Source organism: Nesoenas mayeri, assembly GCF_963082525.1.
Source record: "Nesoenas mayeri genome assembly, chromosome: 1".
Lineage (NCBI taxonomy): Eukaryota > Metazoa > Chordata > Aves > Columbiformes > Columbidae > Nesoenas > Nesoenas mayeri.
Window position 1 is genome coordinate 1,049,163 of NC_137541.1, and position 14,335 is coordinate 1,063,497.

Here is a 14,335-nt window from a genome sequence, read left to right on the forward strand (position 1 = left end):
CCTGGTGGCACAGCCGGAGCCTGGCCCCCGGGGAGCTGTCGGGGCCAGGTACAAGCCCTGATCCGGGCTGGATTAAGCAGTGAGCTGGCCCAGCTGGGTGCCTGGGTGGATTACAGCCGCTGGCATCCCGGAGAATTGCTCACGGCTTAGAGAGCAAACGCTTGGCAGCAAAAAAGAAAAGGACAAAAAAGCCCAAAGCAGTAAAGCAGGCAGCGGCGCGGTGATGGGCTGCGGGCGCCGGGCAGCCCCGGAGCTGTGGCTGACGCCGGTTTTGGGACACGAGCAGGAGCTTGCCGGCAATTACAGAGCAGCTTCTCTACGAGCCAACAGCTCCGTGGCCGCGGGCAATAACTGATTCACAGCGCGCGGCTCCGGGGCCCGTGTCGCCGCGAGGAAGATGCAGCCGGGAGGAAGATGCATCTCCAGACCATATGCTCTGTGAACAGCGGCGGCACTTAAGTGCTTGGTCTTATTGATGCCGCGTAAGTAATAAGCCCCAAAGACTGAGCTGTGCTAAAACGCTTCCCCAAGAACTTCCATTTAAGTGTTGTAATTCTTCTGACCCAGCAGAAGCGCCTGGTGGTTCGATGCTTTGAGGAGGATGCAGGCACCTGCCAGCTCGCATTTAGGAGGACGATGCTCCAGCCGGGCTTGGCGTCGTGCTCTCTGGATGCTGCTTTGCTCCGAGAGGCTTTATCATCACCAGTGCCCGCGGTCCAGAAGCATTAAAGCAGCAAGGGGCAGAGCCGGCGTTCTCTGCCCGGTGTCTCGGCGCGGTCGGCTCCGCTGCCGTGTGAAGGTTGTGGCAAATGCGTCTCGCTCCGGCGGGCGAACGTGAAAATGCTGATGGGAGAATGAAGCTTTGACCTTTTGATCTCATCAGGAAGCTACTGCGAGTCCTCTATTGATGGTTAAATTGCACTAAATTAGAGAGGAGCTGTGCGATTCTGCCACATAGCTGAACTGTGCAATTAGCGTCCTGCTTAGCAACAGCACCCTTGTGCCTCGGGAACTTAAGCCCGTGATTTTAGGTATGTGATGAACCTGCCTCTGCGAGGGCTTGACTTCATTTTCCGGGCAGCGTACGGAGCCCCCTGCTCCGTGTGGGAGGCCGATGGAGCCATCCCAGCCGGCTGCGGGAGCCTCCGCGCAGGCAGCACCCCGGTGTCACCTCCATTCCTGCCCTGGGACCGAGAGATTGTCCTTTGGGGTGACCGAGGGGACACTGCAGGGCACAGCTGGGGCACATGTTGGCTTAAGGTTGTGGCCAAGGACCTGGCATCACCTTGGTGGCTCGCTGCAGCTGCTTCATGGGGAAACCCCCCCAGCTCCGTGGGGCGGTGAAGGGATGATGGAATCACAGATGATTTGGGCTGAAGGGCCCTTCCTAGCCCCCCCAGTCCCCCTGCCATGGGCAGGGACATCTGCACCAGCTCAGGGTGCTCAGAGCCCGTCCAGCCTGGCCTGAGATGTCTCAGGGATGGTTCAGCCACCACCTCTCTGGGAACCTGGGCCAGGCTCTCACCACCCTCAGGGCAACAATTCCTTCCTCATGTCCGGCCTGAATCTCCCTCCTTTAGTTTAAACCATCACCCCTTGTCCTGTCACAACAGGCCCTGCTCAAAAGTCTGTCCCCATCTTTCTTCTCGGCCACTTTTAAGCACTGAAAGGCCACACGAAGGTCTCCTGGAGCTCCTGTTCTCCAGCTGAACAGCCCAGCTCTCTCACCTGTCCCCAGCAGAGCTGTTCCAGCCTCGGGTCGTTCCTGGGGCTGCTCTGGCCCCTCTCCAGCAGCTCCATGGGTACCAGCAGCTCCATCACCACCGGAGCTGCCGTGGCGTTGGGCTGGAGGCAGGACGGGGAATGTCCCCTGCAAACCCAGGCTCATGTCCTCGCTCCTGCGCTCAGCTGGGTTTGGAGCTGGTCACAGCATCACAAGGCACAGCCGGGAGTGTGACACAGACACCGCTCTCTGCAGAGGGGGAGGAAGACTTCTGAGCAGGGCCTGTTGTGACAGGACAAGGGGTGATGGTTTAAACTAAAGGAGGGAGATTCAGGCCGGACATGAGGAAGGAATTGTTGCCCTGAGGGTGGTGAGAGCCTGGCCCAGGTTCCCAGAGAGGTGGTGGCTGAACCATCCCTGAGACATCCCAGGCCAGGCTGGACGGGCTCTGAGCACCCTGAGCTGGTGCAGATGTCCCTGCCCATGGCAGGGGGACTGGGGGGGCTGGGAAGGTCCCTCCAACACAAACCATCTGTGGTTCTGAGATGCGGTGATTGCTGGAGCAGGGAGCCCGTCCCCAGCCCCCCCGTCACTCCGCTGTGTTAACACCTCCCTCTCCCAGCGCCGTGCGTCGCTCTCCCAGCTCACAGTCATCATGAATATTCCCCCTGCCATTAGCACCTGGAGATCTCGATTTAGTTGCTAGACATTTGCAGACGTGCGGCGCGGGGTGATGTGCGTCCCCGCTGGCACCCGCAGCCCACCCAGCTCCGTCACCCGTGGGTGGGCTGTGGGGAGGGGATGCTCTGGGACGTGTTTGTGGACTGTAGTGGCACTTCTTGTCTGTGGGGACTGCGAGGGACACTGCACGCCTGGTGGTCCTGGAGGATGACGTGTGAGGGACCAGTGGCTGCTGCAGGAAAGACCGACAGGATGCGCTTGGGTCACAACAACCCTGTGGATGCTGCAGGCTGGGGAAGAGCGGCTGGAAAAGGCCCTGGGGGTGTTGGTGCCAGCGGCTGAACATGAGCCAGCGTGTGCCCAGGTGGCCAAGAGGCCACCAGCATCCTGGCTGGTACCAGCACTGGTGTGGCCAGCAGGCCCAGGGCAGCGACCGTCCCTGTGCTGGGACCTGGGGAGGCCAAACCGCCAATCCTGGGGCAGTTCTGGGCCCCTCACGCCAAGAAAGACCTTGAGGTGCTGGAGCGAGTGGAGAGAAGGGAACGGAGCTGGTGAGGGGCTGGAGCACAAGTGTGATGGAGCGGCTGAGGGACCTGGGGGTTCAGGTGGAGAACAGGAGCTGAGGGGAGACCTTCTGATCTCTGAGCTGCCTGAAAGGAGCTTGGAGCCAGGGGGGTCGGGCTCTGCTCCCCAGGAACAAGTGCCAGGAGCAGAGGAAACGGCCTCAAGTTGCCCAGGGGAGGTTGAGGTTGGACCCTGGGGACAACTTGCCAGCGACTCTGCAGCTGTCCCCTTTCCCGGGCCCCGCAGAGGGGACGGCAGCTCCGTCCTTAAAAGCTTTGTGCTGCCCTACTTTTCGCCGGCTGCTGTTCTCCTTCCCCTCCGGCACGCGGGGGTTCGGCACCGCGCTCGGCTGCGGCTGCATCTCCCACGGGCGGCTCCGAGTGGGGTCCGAGCTGCTCCCTCCACCTCGACCCCCCCGCCCCGGCTCCACGGGCTGCGCGTCGTGGGCTGGAGCATCAGCGTAAATTCCATTGCATCCCCCAGAGCAGGGATGCTCTGTAAAGAGGACACACGTGTGCCCCCCCGCGTGCTCCGCAAGGGCGCGCGACCCCGCGGCCGGGGCTGCGCGGTCTGTGAGTGACAGCCCCGTTTGTGTCCCTCGGGGATAGCGGTTATCAGCAGAAATTCAGGTTAACGGCACTGAAAACGGGGAGATTGTGCCTGAAATGGCTGCGGCTGCGCGCGTCGGGAGCTGCCAGCAGCTGCTGGTGCTTTGGCTGGGAGCAGAGCCTGTCACCGTCCCCTCGGGGACATCTACGAGCAGGCTGGAACAAGGCTGTGGGTCCCAATTGTCCCTGTTCTGACACTGGTGACCCCATTTTCACGCTCCTCATGAGCAGATCAGCCAAAAATGCTGCTTAAGACCTAAAACCTGCGCGACCCCTTGCTTGGTGCCCTACGGTCCCAGTGTGCCCCACGGCATTGGTGCCCTGTCCCAGTGTGGGTGTCCTGTCCCCAAAGTGGCATCGCACCCACTGCCAGGTGTCCTGTCCCCAAAGTGGCATCGCACCCTCTTCTCGTGTCCTGTCCCCAATGTGGCATCGCACCCACTGCCAAGTGTCCTGTCTTCAATGTGGCATCGCACCCACTGCCCAGTGTCCTGTCTTCAATGTGGCATCGCACCCACTGCCGGGTATCCTATCCCCAAAGTGGCATCACACCCACTGCCGGGTGTCCTGTCCCCAAAGTGGCATCGCACCCACTGCTGGGACAGCTGAACTGGTGGTGAGGCGGGTCTGACTGGGAGCACTGGGGAACCTGGGGGCATGTGGGCAGTGCAGGGGACGCTGAGTGACCCACAGAGCTACTCGGCTTCTCTCAGGGGCACCCCAAAACCACCACCTCTTAACCCACATGGGTTTTGCCCACGCAGCATGGGGGTGTCCCAGTGTGGGGGTGTCCCAGTGTGGGGGTGTCCTGGTGCAGGGGCTGCAGCACCAGTGGGTTGGGGGTGCGTTATTCAGACCGGAGTGTCTGTCCTTCCCTCTCTGTCCCGTTGCCGCAGGGGCCGCGGGGCAGAGCTGGCCGTGCCGATTGTGCCGGGACAATTAGCATATTGAATCGCTTTCCTGAGAGATTTTGGGTGATAAATTACATTTTGATTGAAAATACTAGAAAAGCTCCATTAGGTGCTGATGCAGGTTTTGTGGAGCCGGCTGCTGCTCCGCCAGGGCGTGGGGCTTGGTAATGAGTTCTGATCGGTGGGGTGGGCGCAGGGGCTTTGTCCCCCTGCCAACCACCTCCCTGCGGTGCTTTGGGGACGTTGGGGTGGCAGAAGGGACCACTGGGGTCCCCCTTTGCCAGGGCGGGAGCTGTGTTGTGCCCTGTCACGTTGTGTCACCGCGCCTGCACCGTCTCCTCCCACATCGTCTCCCTCCTGCATCCCAGTGCCCTGAGCATCACTCTGCTTGGGGCTGGGTCATGGCAGGACTTGACCTTGATGTTGTTGAGGGATCTGTCCCTTGGGGGTCTGTCCCTGGGGGGTCCCTGGATGGGGGATCAGCCCCCAAGGTCGGTTCCAGCCGAGCTGGTCCTTGATGGGGACATGGAGACCCAGGGGTGCGGGGCGATGCTTGGAGCAGCCCGGTGACCTGCGGCCGTCCCGCATGGAGCAGGTCGGGGGCTCCACCGCCGTATCCCGCTGAGCAGAGCAGGGTCCTGGGGCCGGCTCAGCCCCCCGGGGTTGGCTCAGCCCCTCAGTGCCGCAGGATGCCGGGGGGCTGCCGGATTTGCTGTGCGGCGAATGAAGCGCACGGTCCCCGCGGCGGCAGCTCAGCGGGGGACGGATTCTGTCCCCTCTGGCGGTGGCTGCAGCGTGTTGGGGACGCAATGGGAGGGGGAGAGGAAACCCCCCCGGGGGCCTCTGCCTGGTCACGGGGCTGCTGAGCTTCACAGCAGAGGCGAGCGGTTGGGAGCAGGGGGGGAAATACGAGCCTGGCGAGGGTCTGCGTTACAGGCAGCAGATGGGTGTTTGGCAGAAACCCAAATCAACCAGCGTGATTTCTCTCATTTCTTTGGACAAAAGCGCACCTGGGGAAGGCACGCGAGCTGGGGGGGCTCAATATGGTGCTGGGAGGAAGAATGCTGTGAAAGCAAATGCCTCGTCTCCTGTTTCACCCTCCCTGTGAGGGCAATCTGGGCTTCTCCGGAGGGATGGAGGGATGTTCCTGTGCGGGCGCGGGGCTGTGGGCTCCGGAGGGGCTCCCGGTGCTACCAGAGCAGCTCCGGCACAGGGCGGTGCAGCCTGGTGATGGGGTCAATGAGCTGCTCCAGGTGTCGTGGCTGCGAGACGTCCAGAGCATCTCTCCCCGAGCTGCTGTTCCGGTGCTCCCTTGGCTCGACAACGGGGAGCGCGGGTTCATTCCAAATAGAATTCAAACATTGCGGTGCTGTAAAATTACGAGAAAATATAAAAAGGCGAAAACCAACAAACCGCCAAACCGCAATCTTCTGAAATGAACCACTATTTTTATACATCTCAATTTCCTCATTAGCGACGACATTATCTCCTGGTCCGTGGAGAGGTGGCTCTTGGTGCCAAAGCGCCGCCGGTTAATGAATTCCCTGCTGACGGGGAACGTCGTGCTCGGGTGATTTCCCCAATTATTTCCCTGGAAAGGCCGTCGCATTCCCCGCCGCTCCCTAAAGATGCTCAGAGCTGGGCAGAGATTTCAACAGAGTCGTGAAACGCCCCTTCAGATGCTCTCACTCCAGCGCCAAAGCCCGAATTAGGGAGTTCCTCCCCAAACATTCCTCAGATGGGAATATTCTCCTCTTAACACTGGCGAAACAAAACTTTGATTGCTCAGAAATGACTTTTTGGGATAACGTTGATGGGTTTTAAGCAGAGGCTTTCCTTGCAGAGGGGTAATCCTGTTTTTAACGAGGTAATTTGCAGCTGCTGATGAGAGCGGGAATGGTCGGCGCGGGGGACGCGCTATGGGCTGGTGACGGGATCCCGCGGGTCCGACACGGAGACATCCAGGGGATGCCTGTAATTAGCCCAAGCGTTTAATTTAATAAAACAAACGGCTAGAAACATGAGCGCGCTGTATTCTAAAAGCCTCGTGTGTAATTACAAATTGTCTTCATTCGGCGCCGGCACGGCCGCCGCGGTCATCGCCTCAGAAGTGACTTTTGTGAGCTGATTTCAGTGCTGGTTTTGGGGGGATTCAGGGAGAAGGGGGCTCTGGGGGCTCGTGGGGCGGTGTTGGGGGGAGGAATGCCGGCACCGCCGTGTTTCACCCACCGGTGATGTCCTCCCGGGCTCGGATTTGGGGATCGCGAGGGGTGTCTGGGGCACCACTGGGCACGTGTTCCCGATCCGCACAGCAAAACGTCCGTTTTACTCCCGAACCGGTGCTCATCTGCCGATGCTTTGTGCCAAAACAGCATCTGCAGCTTCTTTTATTCTCGTGCCGGGAGAGATGCCGATGGTATCGATTGTGCCGTTTCCCTTCGTCCCGCAGCTTTTCGGCTGGGGCTGGTGTTTATTTCCCCGTAGACCCGGAGCAGTGAAGGCTTCGCCATGGCCACGTGCCGGAGCTCTCGGGTGCTGGCAGCTTTCTGCTCTCATGTCCCTGTCCTCAATGCTGCTTGGGGAGAGCAGGGAGTGAGTATCCCCGAGAGCACCAGCCCCGCGATGGGCCGAGACCAAACCGCTCTGGGGTGCCGGGGGGTGTGCGCCCCCACTGTGGAGGCTGCGGCTGCGTGATGCTGCAGACACGGAGCTCCCTCCGTGAGGATGAGGAGGGTCATGGAGCTGGTGAGGGGCTGGAGCACAATGTGATGGAGCGGCTGAGGGACCTGGGGGTTCAGCTGGAGAACAGGAGCTGAGGGGAGACCTTCTGATCTCTGACCTGCCTGAAAGGAGCTTGGAGCCAGGGGGGTCGGGCTCTGCTCCCCAGGAACAAGCACCAGGAGCAGAGGAAACGGCCTCAAGTTGCGCCAGGGGAGGTTGAGGTTGGATGTGGGAACAATTTGTTCCCCAAAGGGCTGTGGGGCATTGGAACAGGCTGCCCAGGGCAGTGCTGGAGTCACCATGCCTGGAGGGCTGGACAAATGGACATGAGGTTCTCAGGACATGGGGCAGTGCTGGGCTGGGTTATGGTTGGACTCCATGATCTCGAGTATCTTTTCCATCCAAACTGATTCTGTGACTCTGAAGACGCAGGAGCCTCGTCCTGGGCAGGATCTGGCTCATCCCGGCGCCGCAGGAGCGCAGCTCCCGAGAGGGTCCTTGTTCATCGTGTAACACGGGTTGACAAGGCAAACAACTTTATTAATTTAAGCCTCCTGCTGCTGCGGCCGCGGCAGCTGCGCGTTGCAGAGCGTCCTCTGCCCGGAGCGGCTGCAGCCGGCGCGCCCGCCCTGCCACCGCAGCTTTTATTCCTCTTCATAAAACCGCTCTCTTGTAGTTGAGGAGCAAAGCGCCGATGCGGGGATCTTTGGAGAAATACAGGCTATGAGCAAAACGTGCTGTTGCACCCATTTTTGAGGAGTTTGAGGTGCTGAGCACGGCAGTGACCGCAGATACGGGCTGTGCGCTCGCAAAGGACGGCGGCTTTGGTCTTGGCAGAACCTGAGCTTGGTTTAGAGCCCAAAGAGGGAGTGGGGATGGTTTCCCAGTGCAGGCGGGAGTGACCAGTTTGGCACAGGCTGTTTGCCCCGGGGATGCTGCCAGAGCAGCGGGCAGGATGTGCCCTTCTGTCGCGCATACCCTGTTTGCATCCCTGGGGTGCGGGAGGGCGGGGGAGCGCGGCTGTGACCAGCAGGGACCCGCTGCAGGTCCGGGCAGCACGTGCCGTGTAAAAGGCACTAACGGCAGCGGTGGAAATGCCTGCGGGAAATGCGTGTCCTGCTCCATCTGCTGCTCCGTCGGGCGAGAGGAGCCCCAAGGTGACCGGTTATGGCGCCGTGCTTGTGCTGTGCGCACCTGGACATGGACATGAGGTTCTCAGGGACATGGGGCAGCACCGGGGGTGGGTTATGGTTGGACTCCATGATCTTGAGGGGCTTTTCCAACCAAAATGGTTGTGTGATTCAATGTGGAAAACCTGCTCTGTGCTATGCGTGGTTCCCCCATCCTCGTGTCCGGCTGCAGACCTGGCTGTGTTGAGGCTGATGTTGGAGAAGAGCCTGTGGTGCCCTGGGCGGGTGGTGCTGGGGCCACCCCAACCCTGGCTGTCCCCTGTGCTGGTTCAGGGGTGCTGAGCCCCTGGGCTGCTGGGGGAGCCGCTGCAGGACAAGCAGAAGGGTTTGTGCAGAGTGGGAGGACTCGGAGCGGCTGCCGCGGCGTTGGGAAGGAAGGAGGGTCAGCACCGAGCCTGACCGGAGTCACCGCCGCCGAGCGAAGTCCCCTCTCCCGAGGGGACAGTGTTGTCCCCGCAGTGCTGATCATGTGCGGGCATTTGGGGCCGTGGTGGGGGTGACCAGCCGCAGGTTTTGAAGCTGCAGCTCTCCCGCCATGGGCCGGCGATTGGGAAGAAGGTGGGAGCCGTCCTCGGCCATGGGATAATGGGCAGCCAGGAGAAGCTTCTTCCAGACCCCCTGAGTTCAGAGACGTCCTTTTGTGTGAGTATCAGAGCTCTCAGAGCTGACAGCGCTGTTAATCCTCTTATGGCTGGAACTCGGCTGGTGTCATTTGCTGCAGGAGATGCTCTGATGCTCCCGGTGCCCTCGCAGAGAGGAGCTGGCAGAGAGCTGCTCTCCCAGCCGGGCAGGGGCTGCCGGGGCTGCTGGCTCTGCCCGCACCCTCAGTCATTAGTCACAGAATCACAGGATGGTTTGGGTTGAAGGGACCTTTCAAGCTCATCCAGTGCCCCACCTGCCATGAGCAGGGACATCTGCACCAGCTCAGGGTGCTCAGAGCCCGTCCAGCCTGGCCTGGGATGTCTCCAGGGATGGTTCAGCCACCACCAAGGGAGTGGAGCATCTCCCGTGTGAGGAAAGGCTGAGGGAGCTGGGGCTCTGGAGCTGGACAAGAGGACACTGAGGGGGGACTCATTGCTGGGGATCAATATGGAAAGGGGCAGTGTCAGGAGGATGGAGCCAGGCTCTGCTGGTGACAACCAGGGACAGGACAAGGGGCAATGGGTGCAAACTGGAACACCGGAGGTTCCACTTGACTATGAGAAGCAACTTGTTGGGGTGAGGGTGTCAGAGCCTGGCCCAGGCTGCCCAGGGGGTTGTGGAGTCTCCTTCTGTGCAGACATTCCAACCCGCCTGGACACCTTCCTGTGTAACCTCAGCTGGGTGTTCCTGCTCCATGGGGGGATTGCACTGGATGAGCTTTCCAGGGCTCTTCAACCCCTGACTTTCCACTATTCTGTGATCTGCCCGAGCGCCGATGCTGCTTCTTCCTCCGCTGCGCTGGGAGCTCCTCGTGCTGGTTTTCTCCGCAGCACGTGTCTGCAGCCCCGCTGGGCTGCTCCTGCCGCTGCTCCCGTTGTCATCCTCATCAAAGCACTGCCCGGCTCCTGGGATGGCCCCGCGGTGCTGGTTGTGAGCCTGTCACCCACGTGCCGTTGTCAGCCCCTCAGCAGAGCCGCGCTCCGCCGCCTGCGATCTGGAGCAGCCGGTCCCCAAGCGCTCGGCAGCGGCACGTTCCCGCTCCGGCGGTGCTGTCACCCGGCGCGGAGCACGCTGCCGCGTCTGCTGTCACCTCCTCGCCGCGCTCCGTGATGGATTTCCTGCTCGGCACAGCGTGCCGGGTTCAGCCCGGGATGCACTGGGTAGGGAGGGCTGGAACTGCAGCGTGACACCGCGAATGAACCGTCCCCCTGTCCCTCCTTCGTGCCACCCTGAGCATCCCGCTGCCCGCAAGAGGGATTCCCGCTTGCTCCGGGTCACATCCTTCCCCCAGCACCCTGCTCTGCCCCAGCACAAACCGAGCAGACCCCGAACAGGGCAGGTTCACCCCCATGGCTCCTTCTGGTGCTGCTGTGTCCCCGTATGAGGCAGGTTCACCCCCATGGGGTCCCTCTGGGGCTGCTGTGTCCCCAAATGAGGCAGGTTCACCCCCATGGGGTCCCTCTGGGGCTGCTGTGTCCCCAAATGAGGCAGGTTCACCCCCATGGGGTCCCTCTGGGGCTGCTGTGTCACCAGATGAGGCAGGTTGTCCCCCGGGGTCCCTCTGGGGCTGCTGTGTCCCCAAACAGGGCAGGTTCCCCCCCAGGGTTCTTCTGGGGCTGCTGTGTCCCCAAATGAGGCAGGTTCCCAACCATGGGGTCCTTCTGGGGCTGCTGTGTCCCCAAATGGGTCTGGTTTACCCCTGCCGGGGTCGTCCCTCTGGGGCTGCTGCGTCCCCAAATGAGGCAGGTTCCCCCCATAGGTCCCTCTGGGGCTGCTGTGTCCCCAAACGGGTCAGGTTCCCCACCAGGGTCTCTCTGGCGCTGCTGTGTCCCCAAACGGGGCAGGTTTTCCCCCAGGGTCCCTATGTCCCCCAGCAGCCCTGGGGACACGGGGCACGCCGCCGGCACCGCTCTCGGTGGCAGCTGGTTTTCTCCACCTCAGCTTATTCTCACACACCACTTGGCGTTGCTTTGCCGTGCTAATTGCTTTGCGAATAATCAGCTTTCCCTGATTGCGCTGGCGGGGATGGGTGAGCTCTCAGGTCCTGGCCCCTGTGGTGCTTCTGGGGTCCCCCCAAAGCGTCCTGTGTCAGGAATTGTGGGAGAAACCCCAAAATCCTGCTCCGAATGCACCCGCATCCGTCACCATCTCCTGCCCATGGAGAACGGGACCCCGGCAGTGCGTGCGTGACCCCCATGGCAGGACGCGATCCTTGGCGCCTGCTGCTTTCCCCAAAATAGACTTTAATTGGCTGCAGGACGGTGTAACGATGTTAATTTGACGGGGAGAGCCTTAATTCACTCAGCCCATCGGGTGGTTATTTAAGGAGGGGGGATGCTGGGGGTGCCCTGAGGCATCACCCGCTTCCGAGATGCTCCGTTGTTCCTTTTATCCCAAAACCCAGTTTCTTTCCCCGGGTGCGCGTCTGTGGGGAAGCGGCACGTTCCCATCGATTTGGGGATTCAAATCCCTGTTTCCGCATCCCCCCCGCTCCTCCAGCATCTCTCCGAAGCTCCGCACATTGACTTTCTCGTTAATAAACCAGCCTCCTCGCTGCACACCTTTAATTAAATGAGGCTAATAGGTTTGTTGTTTGATTTTTTAATTATCTTTGGGACGGCTGACGACTCCCCCCAGCAGCGGGGAGCGCCGGGGCCGGCGTTGCGGCATCGGCAGCTCCCGGCAGAGCCGTGCCGTGCCGTCCCTCTCCGCGGCCGTGGCCGTGGCGTCCCCATCTGGGACTGCAACTCAGAGCCATTCTGCTGCCGTTCGAGCTCTTCCTTGGCTCGAAAAGCAGTTTAAAAACGGCAATATCTTTCTATGTGCCTCTAATTGCTGGATGTTTGACGGTCGTAGAATTTAGTTAACATCCTTGCTGTTCTATTGATTTTTAATGTTTATTTGCAAAACCTCCAGCGTGTGGCCAAGCTCTTGAATGGTTTCCCAGAGCGATCTGCCGGGCCGCTTCTCCTCCGATATGAAATCTCGTTTTTCCGGGCCAGCAGAGCGGTGTTTAACGGCGCTGACGGGGCGGCGGTTGCGGGCGCTGTGAATTGGACACCTCGACGTTTCCATTATCCGGCTCCTGGCACAGCCCGTTGCCTTTTACTTGCGCTGGGAACTGCAGAATTGGCAGTTTTCCACCAGCGTCACGATGACGTGGCCTCGGTGGGTCCCCAGCACCGGTGGGGACGGCACCGTCACGGGGGTGTCTGTGCCAGCGGTCCCCTTTTTGGGGTGGTCCCACGTGGCTGCAGAGCTGGGAGTTGCTCCTAGGTTGCTTTTTGTTACATTTTTTAAGGCAAAGATTTGCTTTAGTGTGATGCTGGGACCCACGGTTGCACCAAGCTGGCGCTGCACCCTCCTTGTGCCAAGGCCACCGAGCTGCTCACTGGTCACTTCACCAATGTGATTGTCACCGGCACCCAAGCCCCTCGGTGCGGTGCCACAAGCTGGTGACACCAGGGCCACCCAGGGCTTTGCCGCCCGCTCGCGCCGTCCCCCTTCCCGCGGGATCAGGGACTCAACAGCCTGTGCCAGACGCTGAAACAAGCAATAAATGTGCAGTTCGTTAGTGAGGATTAATTAGTGTTTGCGCAGGGCTTTGCCTGCGCGGAGCAGCAGACAGGAACCCGGCAGCGTGATTTATCCCGGAGCTCGGCCGTGACCTTGTCAGGGTTGGGAGAGACGTGTCACCACGTCCCATCGGGTCCCACCGTGGCCGTGTTTTGAAGGCAGGTGGTGGAAAACACATGGGGCCTGGGAATTGAACCCCCCAGGCTGCAAAGGGGTTTTCAGCCTTCACACAGGGCAGGAGCCTCCTCCGGGGATGGGTTTGGCGCTGGTTGCGGCACCAGCTCGCTGCCACAGGTTGGGATGCCCTCGTGGGATCCGGCCTCTTCCCATCACCCGCGCTGGTGCTGGCAGGGGCTGCGGTGCTGGGCGAGCAGCGGTGAGGGCGAAGGAGGGAACGGCTCCAAGCAGCAGCCTGGGAACAGCCTCGAGGACATAATAAACTCTATCAAAGCCTCATTCATTGAGAGAGAATGCGGAGTGCGAGTGCCGGCGTGTCTTTGTCCGCTCACTCCCTCTCCCATCTGATTCCTCTCCTTCATTTCCTGCTGCTTTTGCCTTATCTCCCTCTTTTCAGTCTGTTCCTCCCCTCCCTGGCACTGTTCCTCACAGCACCATGCCGGTGAGCAGAGCGATGTGCCGAGGGCCGTCCTCCACCGGCATGGCCTAGGGAGATCCCATCATTGGGTTGGAGTGGGCTGGGTTGAATTGGGGTGGGCTGGGTTGAATTGGGTTGGGTTGGACTGGGTTGAGTTGGGTTGGTTTAGGTTGAGTTGGGTTTGGTTAGGTTGATTTGGGCTGAGTTGAGTTGCGTTGGGTTGGGTTGAGTTGCATTGGGTTGGATTGAGTTGCATTGGGTTGGGCTGGGTTGAGTTTGCTTGAGTTGGGTTGAGTTTGGTTGAGTTGGGTTGAGTTAGGTTGGGTTGGGTGGGGTTGGTTGAGTTTGGTTGAGTTGGCATTGGTTGAGTTGGGTTGCGTTAGGTTGAGTTGGGTTTGATTGAGTTGATTTCATTTTGGTTGAGTTGGGTTGGGTTAGGTTGAATTGGGTTCAGTTGAGTTGGCTTGGCTTGGGTTGGGGTGGGTTGATTTGAGTTGGGCTCGGTGGGGTTGAGTTGGGTTGGGTTGGGCTGGGTTGAGTTGAGTTGGATTGGGTTGAGTTTGGTTGAGTTGGGTTGGGTTGAGTTGAGTTAGGTTGATTTGGGCTGGGTTAGGTTGAATTGGCTTCAGCTGAGTTGTCTTGGGCTGGTTTGGGTTGGGTTGGATTAGGTTGAATGGGGTTCAATTGAGTTGATTTGGGTTGGATTGGGTTGACTTCGCCTCCCCCTTTCCTCCTCTCACGTACTGGCAGGGTCCACAGCAAGCAGCCAAATCCCCTCTGGTTCCATTTCCTGGGGGTCTCATCCCATTGTGCTGTTAATCACCAGCTGCTAACGAGCTTGTGTAATGAGCAAGAGGCTGAGTACCCAGCTTGCTCAGCTCCCTTAACTACAGCATTTCAGGGGGTGACACCTTTGGTGCCTCCCCCTGTCAGCGCAGATCCCCCGGCAGCGCTGAGCAGCCTGGCACGGGCTGAGTGGTGCCAGGAGGCTATTGGCTTGTTGGGGGGACCCCGGCAATCCCCGCACCCCAAACTTCTCCCATCCCTCCCCCTTAGAGACCAGCCACTGGAACGCAGAGGAGACTCTTGGTCTGGCACTGCGGCCTCACGGGAGGATGCTCTTG

At 60.3% G+C, this 14,335-nt stretch overlaps 1 protein-coding gene across 1 annotated transcript in view; it reads left to right on the plus strand.

Moving 5' to 3' along the window:
• The window catches only part of SND1 (staphylococcal nuclease and tudor domain containing 1), a 131,748-nt gene that overhangs the window by 31,850 nt on the left and 85,563 nt on the right, over positions 1 to 14,335 (plus strand).